Genomic DNA, 13,527 nt, shown 5'->3' on the forward strand with positions numbered 1-13,527 from the left:
CTGGAAGAGAAAGCGTGGACTTGCCAGCCCTCATCTCTCCCTAAGCGTCTGAACTTTTACCTCTTCTGACTCGTAAAGACAGTACCTTCTCGACAGTGAGTCCGCCGTGCCACTGATCGCAAGTGAGGTCTGGGCAGGTTGTCACAATCCTGGAGCACGCCTCTCTCTTGATGTGTCACCACTAAAACTCAGCCCTCTTCCCTCTTCTGCCATCCTAGCAGTATGAGGGCCACAGGCCATTTGCTCTACAAGCAAAGGAACCTTCTCCCCTGACGTGCTGCAAGTCAGGTCAGCTTCCCTGGGGATGGTTGTAGTAGAGAATTCCAATTCCTGGCATGCTCATACATCCATTAAACTCAGTAAGAGCCTCATGTTATGAGTTATGTTCCTTTGTTACTAGCAGATGGCAAAATCTCTATCGTCTGTGAGGTGCTTCCTTCTTTCTGTGACAATTACAAGAATCATACTCTTCAAATGGATGTCACCAAATGTATTTACTTATTTTGCATTAGAGGCAGCCAACTGCTATGAGACTATTTATTATTTATTGCAGATGTATAACATTCCCAGAAAATGTGATTCCACATTTTGAAACCGGGGATTCTGCCTTTTTGTAAAGAAGAAACAAATGGACTCCCACTCGCTGCAGGCGCCACGGCCATTTTACTCGGGAAAGCTGAGCTGTGAGCAGCCTTTTTTTTTTTTTCTCTCTCTCAAAGGTGGGACAGCCACTTCTTCCCCCTGTCACAACGACAGTGCGGCCCGAAAGGACCGGCCAGAACCGTTACTGTGAACGAGTCTGGCACTGGGGGAAGGGGGCACAGCAGTGCTTCAATGTTAAGATGTGTAAAAAAGACAAAAAAAACCTCAAATATTTTTAAAGTGGGGGAAAAACATCCAAGCACTTTAACTCCACTGCACCAGGTGAACTGATACAGCTCAGAAGTTTTCCTTTACACCAACTGTCAACGCGGAATTTTGTATTCTGTTTTGTAAGGATTTAATAAAAGTCATAAAAACTAAAAAAAAAAAAAAAAAAAAAAAAAACAATAAAGAAAATAAAAGAATATGAGGAGCCTCCCCTGACCCCCTGCCCTCCTCGGGCTGTTGCTCTTTATGAGACACAGATTTCTGCAGAGCTGCTCTCTCTCCAATGCCTGGTACTCCGAAACCCATGTGATCTGCGTTTACAGCAAGGTCCCCTCCTCGCGGGGCCTCCACAGACACTCCTCACTGCCCAGGCCCCCGCACGGCCAACACCACCTCCACGAGCTCTCCCCTGCCCGGGACTGCGGGGCTGCGAGCTTGTCTTCCTCCTGCCTCTCAGGCTACTCCCCAGTGTGCCTGCGTGTTTCTCTTCCTGCGCCACTCCTGTAAAATGTCCTGTCACTCCAGGCTCTAGGCCTGGCCTCCTCCTGGGTGACGCTGTGCATTCCTTGCCTGCAGGTGCCGTTTTCACATTGATGACGTGTGAAGTATTTTGTAGGGCAGTGGCCAAAGCCAATTATGCTGGTTAAGGAGGAAAAGCCAATTATGCTGGTTAAGGAGGAAAAGATATCCAAATATGCTATTATCATCATTTCCAAAATCACATGATAACAGCATGGAACTCAATAACAGTAATACCTTTGAGTCTCAAGGCTTCTCCCTTCCACTGAGCTCAAAACATTTCACATATATGTCTCTTTGTTATCCTTACAATGTCCCTTGAAGAAAGACAAAGCTGGTAGATACTCCTAGGTTAACTTTTTTAAAGATCAAGGATGGGGCTTCCCTGGTGGCGCAGTGGTTGGGAGTCCGCCTGCCGATGCAGGGGACGCGGGTTTGTGCCCCGGTCCGGGAAGGTCCCACATGCCGCGGAGCGGCTGGGCCCGTGAGCCATGGCCGCTGAGCCTGCACGTCCAGAGCCTGTGCTCCGCAATGGGAAAGGCCACAGCAGTGAGAGGTCCGCATACCGCCAAAAAAAAAAAAAGATCGAGGAACTTAGGATAAGAGTTTGATCATCAAAACAGTGTCATGAAGAATACATCATGTGGAAGGAACAGCAACGTCCGAAGTATTTTCTTCAGGTCTATCCAGGAGACAGGACCGACCTAAGAGCCAAGGAGTGGCCACACTTCCCACACCCTGGTGTCTACAAGCCCAGTGTCCACCAGTTGTGCATGTGAGCCACAGTAAAGCTAAGCAGGGTGAGTGAAACAAAGGCAAGTCCTCTCTCCTTCAGACAGAAGTAAAAGAAGAATTCTGGAACAAAGGCTGGGCTGTTATTTTTATACTCCCAAAACAACGAAAAACAAACATCGGTCTCTTTCCACAGCACCCATACGAAAAGGATATCCATGTACTACAGAATAGAGGAATGGAGGACGGGTGAGTGAATAAAGAAATGACAGATTCCAGAGTAAGCCTGCTAGGGCTGACAGTGTCATCACTTTCACCGGATCTGACCCAGGCATCAGCCAACTCCAATCTGTGCCCAAGTTGCCCTCCTGGAGGGAAGGCACTGGAGTTGGCACAGCAGCCTCTGCAACTGAGCCCCAGAGTTGACCCAGCAGACCCACTGGCCAGAGAGGGGCTTTGCCCTCCTCCTCCTTCCTGCACGGATCCACGTGCAGCCCGTTCAAATCTGACCACTCGCTTCAAACAAACTGCATCTCCCATGACAAAGGCTTTCAGCCAAGGGTATATGTGGTTCATTGCACCCCTTGACTAGAATCATCAAAGTGTTTCATCCTTAAAAAAACAAACCAAAACAACAACAAAAAAAAACCAAACCATTATTCTACCTACTGGTGTATCTCCAGGGTTGGGATCTAGGAAACGAGTGAATTCAAGGAGAAGACAATGAGATGAACCTATTTACAGGGCAGGAATAGAGATGTAGATGTAGAGAATGGACGTGTGGACACAGCGGGGGAAGGGGAGGGTGGGATGCATTGGGAGGTTAGGTTTGACGTAAATACACTACCATGTGTAAAACAGCTAGCTAGTGGGAACCTGCAGTATAGCACAGGGAGCTCAGCTCGGTGCTCTGTGGTGACCTAGGTGGGTGGGATGGGGGGGGGTCCAAGAGGGAGAGGATATATGTATACACATAGCTGACTCACTTCACTGTACAGCAGAAACTAACACAACATTGTAAAACAACTATACTCCAATGGGAAAAAAAAAAAGAGAATGAGAAAACTTTCACCTGTCTTTTGGATCAAGTTACCATGTTCTCCATGTTTAAAAAATACTGTCCTCCTCAAATGGCAGAGCTACAATTCACTTTAGTCCAAAAGCATTTCTGAATGCCTCCTGAATGCCCTTGTGTCAGATACTGGGAAGATCATTAGGGCTGCAACCAGCCTATCCTGCTGCTGAGAAGCTAACAGTCTAGGGGGCCAGGGGGAGGAGAGGAACGGGCCCTTCTAAGCAGAGAGCGTTAACATCCTGTGGTCCGGCATGCAGAAGGAGTCAGGACTGCGTCCTGCAAGAGAGCTGCTTTGAGCTGGGTCTTGAGACACGGGCAGGTGGAGGAGAGGGAGGGGAAGACGGAGGACTCAGAAGTACAAGATACATAAATTACTATTAAGGGGCCTTTGAGAGTATTCGGAGGAGGTGACCTTTGCCCTCACCACACCATCTTACTTCTTTAGCCACTCGGAATTCCACATTCAAAGTTTCATTTCTTTGGTTTGCTCCGCTGCTAAACTACCTCGCCCTAAATAAGTTCACCGGATCCCTTCCTGAAAGCAGGCTCGGTTGGGAGTGAATAAGTGAAGGATGGACGCAGGGGAGAATGAAAGGAGACTCCCAGACTCCCTCGCCCTTTCCTTGCAGTTTGCATCAGGGCTGGCCTCCATCAGCTGGACCACGGAGGAGACGGTCTTTTCAGTCCTGGGATGCTGACAGTCCTGGGATGCCGTGCTCACCCGCCCCCGGGGTGGGGGCTGAGGTCACAAGGGCCAACGGGAAGAAGAAGAGGCACCAAACGACGAGGGGAAGAATGTTCCACAGAAACGCTCCTGCTCTTCGGGGCAGCTACATCAGCAACTATGTATAGTTAGGGAAACGTAATCAAGCGCTCCAAAATGATAACGACTGCTTTAAAGTTAATGGGTCAAACTAATTAACGTCTCTTGTTATGTTTAAAGCAAATGCTAAAAGATCAGTAATCCTTCCTTCAATCAGGGAAAAGCAAGGTTGTTGAAGTTTACTTGCAAATTTCTTCCTTGGTCTGCAGTCAGAGCCAGTGGACTGGAGGGCAGAAAGGTGGCCAGGGAGTTGAGCGGGTGATAGAGGCAAGTCAGGCTGAGAAGATGGGGCTGGAGACAGAGACTGGTGAGGAAGCAAGGATGCTCCCAACCAGGGTCCATCACGGCCCTGAGCTGTTGTAGCTATGGTGCTGGTGGTGACGGTGGTGACTGTGGTCGTGGTGGTTGTGAGGCTGGTGCTTAAAGACCTGCTGGGGAGTGAGGACTGGCCAACAGCGCATACGACGAACCCTTAAATCCTAAAGAACATTACTAGGACCCTGCTCACTTACACCAGGCTTTTCACTTTGAGTCACTGAATTCCGGTTCCCACGCCTGTTCACTCGGTTTTCCCCCAACAGCTTTATGCCTCTGGCTCACCATGAGCTTTGGAAGCATCACCACCACCCCCCTTGATTACTTCCACCAGGGACATCTTGGAAAGGTCAGCCCAACCTTACTTGTTTGTCTCTGACCACAAAGGCTGTCACAATCTTAATTCAATCTTGAAACTCAGAGCATTTATACATCTCTGCCTTAGGGCTGCCGATCTGTTCTACAAGAATGGGAACAGAATTGAGGCTGGTTTGTGCCATAATCACTTCTCCTGTACCACAGCTTTTGTGAAACTAGGAAATTGAAGGGAGTCATAAAGTAACAGACGCCCACAGAAAAATTTAGTCAGTAAATATTCCAATGAAAACTAGCCTTTTTGGATGATCTATACCATCATCTCAGACCCATCAGGCCCATATTACATTTTGCTAATACCAATTTCCCTTTATTACTATCTGCAGCCACTGTACGAAGGACTTCACGTGCATTATTTCATTTAATAGTCTTTAAAACCCCAAGAGACATTTCCCTGTCCACCCATGAAGGAACGAGAGGCTCTGAGGTTAACTAACTTGTCCAATGCCCACAGCCAGTGAGAGACAATGCCTGGGTCTGAAGCCAGGCAGTCTGGCACCAGAGACTGAATTCTTCGACTCTGCTGGCCTGGCTCCCTGGGGAACCCGCTCACTGACGGGCTTTGACAAATGGTACCCCCATCCTTTGTTTGTAAATGCCAGGCAGAAGGGTGTTAATTTTCAGATCGTGACAATTTCAGTTCATTCTTCTAAGGTCTGCTAAGCCTCCTTGGTGGATACACGTGAACCTTAACAATTCTTCTAAAGCCTATAAAATAGAACTGGGATAAGCAATTCAAATGAGTCAGCACTAGCAATTAACTAATACTCCAGTCGCTGAATTCTGTTCAGTGAGCTCCTTGAGAATTACGGAATACCATGGTAAGTGCATTTTATAATGGAACTAGCAGCGCCAGGCCACTTCTGCAGTGTGGGCCTGGACACTTTACTGTTTCTTGACTATTTACTGAAGCCCAAATCTATTTCTAATTCAGTGGAAATGATGACTGCTCCAAATCTCTCTCGTAAACATGCTCCAGTGAGTTTTTAGAGAGATGACAGATAAATGACAGCTTTGCATTGCCAAGGGTTAAATGCTTTTCCTGAGGGACCCTAAGTCTTGGTGCCTTGAGAACAAGTGTCAGGTTCTAATGGAATTGTTCCGTGATAAACCGCCAGGCTGTATGACAAGCAGCTTTCAAAGAGGCTCTCCGTATAGTATCAACAGCCGAAGTTAATTTGAGTTTCTTCACAGGACTTCTTTGCTTTACGATATAAAAGTGCCTTGGGATGAAGCAATTACCCTGATTTACCATCTTCTCCTTGGTAGAATATAAAGACACAGCAGAGCCTCACAAAAGCAGTAACATAACCAAATGAGACCCACCTGCGAAGTCCCTACTATGCGCTTCGAAAGAGCCCACTGGCAGCCCGCAGCACAGAGCCGGCATCCCTCACTGGCGTCCAGGGTGAGAAGGATGCCTACTCCCAGGGCTTTTCATGGTAGAGCCAATAAATTACTTTTCCTCCACGAAATGCTCAGTTAAATTTCGTTTTCACTTTACAGTGTCAGGTGCTAACCTTCAGCTCCTAGGATTTTAAAGCCGAACACAGGATGGGTCCTATTTTCCAGCGTGCCTATGTTGTAACCAGGACGCTCTCTCAAAGCACCCCTGCGCGCCCCTCAGGGTCATGGGCGTGGTGCCCATGTCGGGGGTGGGGGGAGAAGGGTGGCCGAGTCCCCTCATATAACTTCCTGACGTTTCCGAGGGGTCAGGCTCCTAAGACGAGGAAAGCCCTGCGACCCCGAACACCAGCCGTGAACACACGGCTCCAGCTTCTCCTGAGCCCGACGCCTCGACTTGGTGTCCTCCCAGAACCACGACCGAGATACGCACTGACCTGCTGAAGGGGAGTCTCCGAAGGCAGGGAAGAGTCAGCTTGGGCTCCCGAGGTACAAAACTAGCCCCAGGACAGGATGAAAGCAAAGAGAGCTCCCCTTATGGAGAGGGCGTTAAAGGGACAGGCACGGCCTCAAACACCTTCCCACGTCTGAGCGGACGGGCCCACCGCCAGGATCTTCCATGTGGGCAACACAGATAGAAACTACTGAAACGGACTCAACCATTCATCTGGGAGGGAAGGAGGCCCTGCTTTGAAGATGAGAATGGCTTCTTTTGGTACAAGGCAGTTTATCCGGCTCAGCCTGAAGTCTCGGTGGGTACAGCATGCAGCAAAGAGGGAAATAAGACAGTAGTGACCCTCAGGACTGAAAGGGAATGCAGACCCTGACCCCCGACCCCCAACCCCGAGGATGGAGCCTCCATGGTCCCCAGGGAAGCAGGACTGGAGTGTGAGGCCCAGGGCTCCCTTCCTCGGTCACAGAGAAACAGAAGCCCCCGGGCAGAGGCCCCCTCAACGTCCGGTCCTCCGCCCGCCTCACCTGGACCTCAGGCCTCCCCTTCTCCTCTCTCAGGGCGAATCCTTCCTTCTCGCCACGAGGACCCGCCCCCCTGGGCTCTGAAGCCCCTTCCCTTTACTCCCCACCTTCCATCCACCCTCCACCTCCCCACAGATGCACTTCCCCCTATTTGGTCACCATCTGGGTCTCTACTGGCTTTTTCTCCACAGCAAATAAACCCCTTCAAGGCCCTCAGCTTTAAAAAAGAAAAAAGGAAGGAAAGAAAAGGAGGAGCCTGCCTGACCCCCTGCCCTCCTCGGGCTGTTGCTCTTTATGAGACACAGATTTCTGCAGAGCTGCTCTCTCTCCAGTGCCTGGTTCTCCGAAACCCATGTGATCTGCGTTCACAGCAAGGTCCCCCTCCTCGCGGGGCCTCCATGGACACTCCTCACTGCCCAGCCCTCCGCATGGCCAACACCACCTCCACGAGCTCTCTCCCCAGGCTGCGGGGATGTGAGCTTGTTTTCCTCCTGCCTCTCGGGCTACTCCCCAGTGTGCCTGCCTGTTTCTCTTTCTGAGCTGCTCCTGTAAAATGTCCTGTCACTCCAGGCTCTAGGCTTGGCCTCTTCCTGGTTGACGCTGTGCATTCCTTGCCTGCAGGTGCCGTTTTCACGTTGATGACACGTGCAAGGCTCCAAGGGGCACCCACGTCTCCCTTCTCCGCTCCAGACCCAACTATCCAACCATCCACGTGGTCTCCCCAATTCAGGCTTCCCACAGACACACAGAGCCGGTCTCCCGAGCGCACCTCCACCTGCCACCCCGGCCTCGGCCTCCATTCTGTTTGCCCACATCAGCACCACTAGCCACTTCATTGCTCGGGCCTGAAAGGCGGGAATCAGCTTGGCTCCGTTTCCCATGCCCCTGCCCCTCATCTCCAATCAGTCCCCAGCACTGTCAATGTCACTCAGATTGGTCCAGCTCTCTCCTCCACCGCCCGCTCCTCAGTCCAGGCCACCCTGGGCCCTCTCCAGACGCTGGCAGTGCCTCCCAAAGGGTCTCCCAGCTGTTCTTCCTGCCCCAGTCTAATGGCTTCTCCAGAGTCAAGCCAGAGTGGGGTTTCTGAAACAGAGATTTGATCACGTCACTGCTCTGGTCCCACCCTGCCCTTGGACAGAATCCAACTCTGGCATCCACAGCCTGGCAGGACCCGGCCCCTGTTCTCTCCCTACTGTCAGCCCTCAATCCCCCCATCTCTGAGCCCAGGTGTGTGCTATTCTCTGTGCCTTCAGCACCTCTGCTCTCCACCTGGCCCCCTCCTCCCGACCCTGGAGGTCTCAGCTTAGCGGTGTTTGCCTCTCAGAAACACTCCCTGACGCCCCCAACAGACCCAGGGGGCCCTTCATAACTCCTACATAGAAACCTACGGCCTCCACATCACATTTCTTGTACTAATTATCTGAATCCTCCATTAACGGTTAGTTCCACAAGCAGAGGTCCTATGTGTACTTTCTGTATTTCCAGCACCTAGAATACTGCCTAGCACAGAGCTGGCAATGAGAACAATGCTTTAAAAATAGATGCTCAATGGTTGTTTAATTTTTTTCCTCCTTCCTTATCAAAATGTGGCCTATACATATTCCACAGTTTGAACAAACAGAATGAAAATCCACTCAGATCTTGGATCCTAAAATATTCTTTATGGTTATAGAATATAATAATGAGAATCATCATAATGCCAATATTGGCCAGCTGTCTGGTGCTGGAGAGTTTATAAAGAAAGTTGTATTTGTTCTCATATTCATCCCTCTCTACAAACCTGTTATGTGCCCCTTATTTATGCAAAACGCAACATTTTAGTAAATGAATATATATAATGAAATAAAATCTGCGTGTCATAAACAGATCCTTATGCTCATTTTACAGATAAAGACCTCTCTTCAATGAAAAAGTAGGACTTAGAAAATTTAAACGTTATTCTAAACAATAACTGTTAGAATCAAAACTCTAAGTCCTGCATAAGTTCTGAATATTAAAGACAAATTAAGTTTTTAAAATAATATATTTTTATTCAAAAAATGTTCCATTAACACTCACTATATACAAAGTGCCAGCTAGTCTATGGCCCACACCTTGACACAGACTCCTGAGGACGTTCCTCCATCTTCCCAAGGTGAAAATTCTGTAGTCAATTACGCTTGACTTAGAGGAAGATGTTGAGAATTATGAATTATTTGAACTCTACATTTCTATAATTCATTCTGTGCTAGTGACACTAAAGATGATTGATTCTAAATATCCATATAACACAGTGTCAGAAAACCAAGGGGTCCTCCCATGGCTGCTGTATCACTTACACATTTCTCCATTTCAACTAGACATGCAATCTATCATAAAACTATTTTATTTGATTCCCTAGAACTTTCAGAATATTATATAGTATGGGGCTGCTTACACATGATGATAACTATCACAATTCTTTAAGAAACATTTCAAAGAGGACACTCACTAAGTCTGTTCTGACAACAGGTTTGCTTCACGTTCTCTTAAAACGTCACCTCCTCCTCCTCTCCTTTCCTCTCTTCCCTCAGCTCTTGCTCTTTCTGTCTCTTTTTTATGTTTCCCGCATATGCCCGTACACAACAGAGTAAGCCCAATGTCACAGGTAATGTAAGTAGCTCTGTGATATTAGGATAAATTTATTAATGTCCGCACCCCTCAGAATTAGCTGAGAACAAAGCCTGGCTCACAGAAGACGTTCAATGACCGTTCGTTGAATGAGTGGATGAACAGATGGATGAATGAATCGCCAACTTTCTTTTGCACTAACCCCACCTTCACTGAAGTCAGGGAGGAGAAGCAGAACTGGGAGTGGATTTGTCTGGTCCTCCCGGGACAGTAAAGCGCATGCTTGGACACACAATTGCCTTTCAGGTACATTCTGAAAGCAGCAGCCTCAAGGCGTTGATGAAGCTAGGCTTTACCAAATAATTTTTTCTTTAAGATTTGCACAAAGAGACATGAAGTGTCATGATGTCCTTTGGCAAGGAAAAATCTACATGCATTTATAGAAGATACTGTAACATCTCAGTGGGAAACATCCTAGAAAATTACTGAACTTGAAGCTTTCTTAAATAAGAAGAAAAGGACTCAGAGTTGGCTTGGAATTATAGAAATGACATAGCAAAGCCTCCCATTAGACAAGACTATCTCCTCCCACTGGGCCCATAACTTCCAAGGACTCTCCTCTTCGTTCAAAGGCGTCACCATTGAGCCAGGAGGGAGAAGACCCAGGGGCAGTAGCTGGGAGCTACTCCAAGCTGCAGGCCTTCAGCTCAGGCACGGTAAACAAAACCAATCCGCACGCTGATCAGTAAGAAGGGAACGGGGTGTTTGGAAATGTGAACATGTTCTGCCAACGTGAAGTACCACGAATAGCTGGATGGAAGGTGATTAAAACACCCATAATGCAGAAAGAAATACCACCCCTCATCCATCTCAGATAGGTGGCCTGAGCAGGCTGTCACTAAATGCTGACTTTGGCCCAGGCATCTCCTACTTAGGAATATACTATTCATATTTAGGATATCACCGCAAAACAAATGATTAATTAAATTACAGAACAAATACAAATTTAAAACCAGTGGAATATCATTCCTAGGAGACTGGTTAACCAACTACAGTACTTCATACAATGGAAGAGTATGTAGCTACTGGATGGTGTGGATCTAAATGTACAGACATTGGAGAACATCCAAGACATATAAAGTGAAAAGAATAAGTTGTAGAGGGAAGGACGATATAATCTCTTTGACATAAAATAATGTGCGTGTGTTTATGCATACATAAAAACGTTTAAATAGTTATCTCTGAGATGAATGATGGAGTGGTGAGGATGGGGAAGAATTTATACTCTTCTGTCTTCCTTGGATATTTTATAGCCACATATTACTTTTTGAATAAAAAGCATTATATCTTAGAAATATTAACAGTTTTAATTTGTTCTTCCCCTTCTGAAGTATCTATAAACGTGAAAAATGTAAAATTAAGGCCATGATTAGTAAGTCACATGCTACACTATACCAGGATCCTGGCTCTCCCTACCAGGCCAGGCCTATTTTCTCCACTCTCCTTCTCTCCTTCCCACCCCCTCCCCAAGGATGAACTAAACCAACTCTCCACACCTCAGTTACAGACTTTAATCCAACCGAACTCTACATCGAGCAGGAACTTTCTGAATCTCTCAATATTTCCCCTGTACTTAGGCATGCCAGAAAAAAAAAAAATCACTGTATTCACCCGGAGAGCATCTAATTTCTCACTGCACCTGCCCCAGTATCATCTGGGCCTCAGACAAATTACCTGCATGATTCCCAAGGATAATTCAGAAGACACCAGGTCATCTGATAGCAGCTCTGGGAACTTCCCTTTAACTCAACTTGTCTGCTTCTTCCAAGACATACAGAACCTCAAGACTATGAACCCGAGTGCAGGGGCATCTGGGACTTTCGATTTACAGTGGGGTAACAATTTACATCAGAAAGGGTTTGGTGAACTGCCAAGGTCCTCCAGGAACTCTGAACCCTACTCTCCTGGCTACGGATTTATTAACTGTCCACTGCCCTCCAACTCTCTCCTACCTTATAATTTCCCCAGTACTCTTTCCAGTTTTTGTGTGAAACTGTCTCCTTATCTTTCATCTAATCAAACTTTGTTTGCTGTTTGAGAAATACTATTTATGATATTAATTTATTTTCAAGTTAGAATTTTAGATAAAAATGAATGTTTCTTCAGATTATGTGTTTCCTTTGTTTCCAACATTTATGTTTCAAGCAGTTTGTCTCTGACTAGTTTTTACAAGTCTTACAGAGCAACGAAATTATCATTAATAAATGCAACACCATCTCTTAATATTATTAGACATATCACATTTTCTTAAACATTAAAGGCTGTGACTAATCGCATCTCTAACAGCATCTATAAAAATATTGGTAATTCTGCAAATCCAATGTGCCATTTCCTAGCCATGTCAATTATTTACCAGGCATATTAAATTCACAAGAGAAAAAAGAAATATGTGAAAACTGCACATCTTCGCTGGTAATTAAAGAAATGCAAACTAAATCAAAATGAAATCATTTTTTTATGTACTCAATTGGAAAAGATTTTTAAAAACAAGTTGGAAAGATAATATTCAATCCCGGTAAGTGTTGGGTGTCTCCCACATGGCTGGAAACAATTGTGCATTTTGTAGTATATATTCAGAAACTTTAAAGAGGACTGTTTACCTTGCTAACCCCCTTCTAGGAATCCGGCCAAACAAAATTGTCAGAAATGCAGAGATACATGGAGATGAAATTTTCATCAGAGAATTGTATATAACAGGGGGAACAGGAAGCAACCTTGTGAGCAATAATCAGAAAATAATGAAACTATTTTGTATGTTGTAGCCATTAAACTCATGTGTTTCAATAATATTTAATGACAGAAGAAATGCTCATAATGTAATATTAAATGAAAAACAGGATAAAAATTATATAAGCAATGTGATTAAGGTTTTGTTAAATTTATACATAAGCATATATGTGTGTGTGTGTGTGCGCACATATACACGCATACATATATAAAAAATCTAAGAATACCAAGACGTTAACACTGGTTATTTCTGAGAAACAGAAAAAATAAAATTTCCTTTTTCCTTTGTTTTTACTTAGTATGTTTGATGCTGTATATTAAATATTTGTTATTCTTCATACATATTAGGATGGGTATTCTCAAAAAAAACCCAAAATAACAAGTGTTGGCAAGGATATGGAAAAACTGGAACCCTGTAGGTACACACCTATAAGATTTGAAAGACGGTCTCAAAGAGATATCTGTACATCCGTGTTCACAGCAGCACTATTCACAACACCCAAGAGGTGGAAACAACCCAAACAATGAGTTACTGGATAAACAAACTGTAGTCTATACATACAGTGGAATATTACTCAGCCTTAACAGGAAGGAAATTCTGACACATGCTACATAACATTATGGGCTGAACTGCGTCCCCCCAAAATTCATATACTGAAGGCTTACCCCCAGTAGCTCAGAATGTGACTGTGTTTGGAGATCAGGCCTTTGAAGAGGTGATTAAGTTAAAATGAGGTCATTAGAATGGGTCCTAATCCAATCTGACTGGTATAATTATTATAGGAAGAGGAAATTTGGACACACAAAGGAGAAATCAGGAAGGCCTGTACATGAAAAGGCCACAGGAAAAGCTAGCAAGAGCTTGTCCTCTGCAAGCCAAGGAGAGAGGCCTCAGAAGAAACCAAACCTGCAGACACTTTAACCTTGACTTCAGCCTCTAGGACTGTGAGAAACTAAATTTCTGTTGTTTAAGCCCCTCAGTCCGTGATATTTTGTCATGCAAACCTAGCAAACTAACACATACAACATGGATGGACCTTGAGAACATTATACTAAGGGAAAT

The 13,527-nt window shown here is 45.8% G+C and overlaps 1 protein-coding gene across 1 annotated transcript in view; it reads right to left on the reverse strand.

The window, feature by feature from the left end:
• Window positions 1-13,527, reverse strand: part of AFF3 (ALF transcription elongation factor 3) — a 555,628-nt gene that overhangs the window by 465,705 nt on the left and 76,396 nt on the right. The window lies entirely within an intron of this gene.

Source organism: Mesoplodon bidens, assembly GCF_964165515.1.
Source record: "Mesoplodon bidens genome assembly, chromosome: 14".
NCBI lineage: Eukaryota > Metazoa > Chordata > Mammalia > Artiodactyla > Ziphiidae > Mesoplodon > Mesoplodon bidens.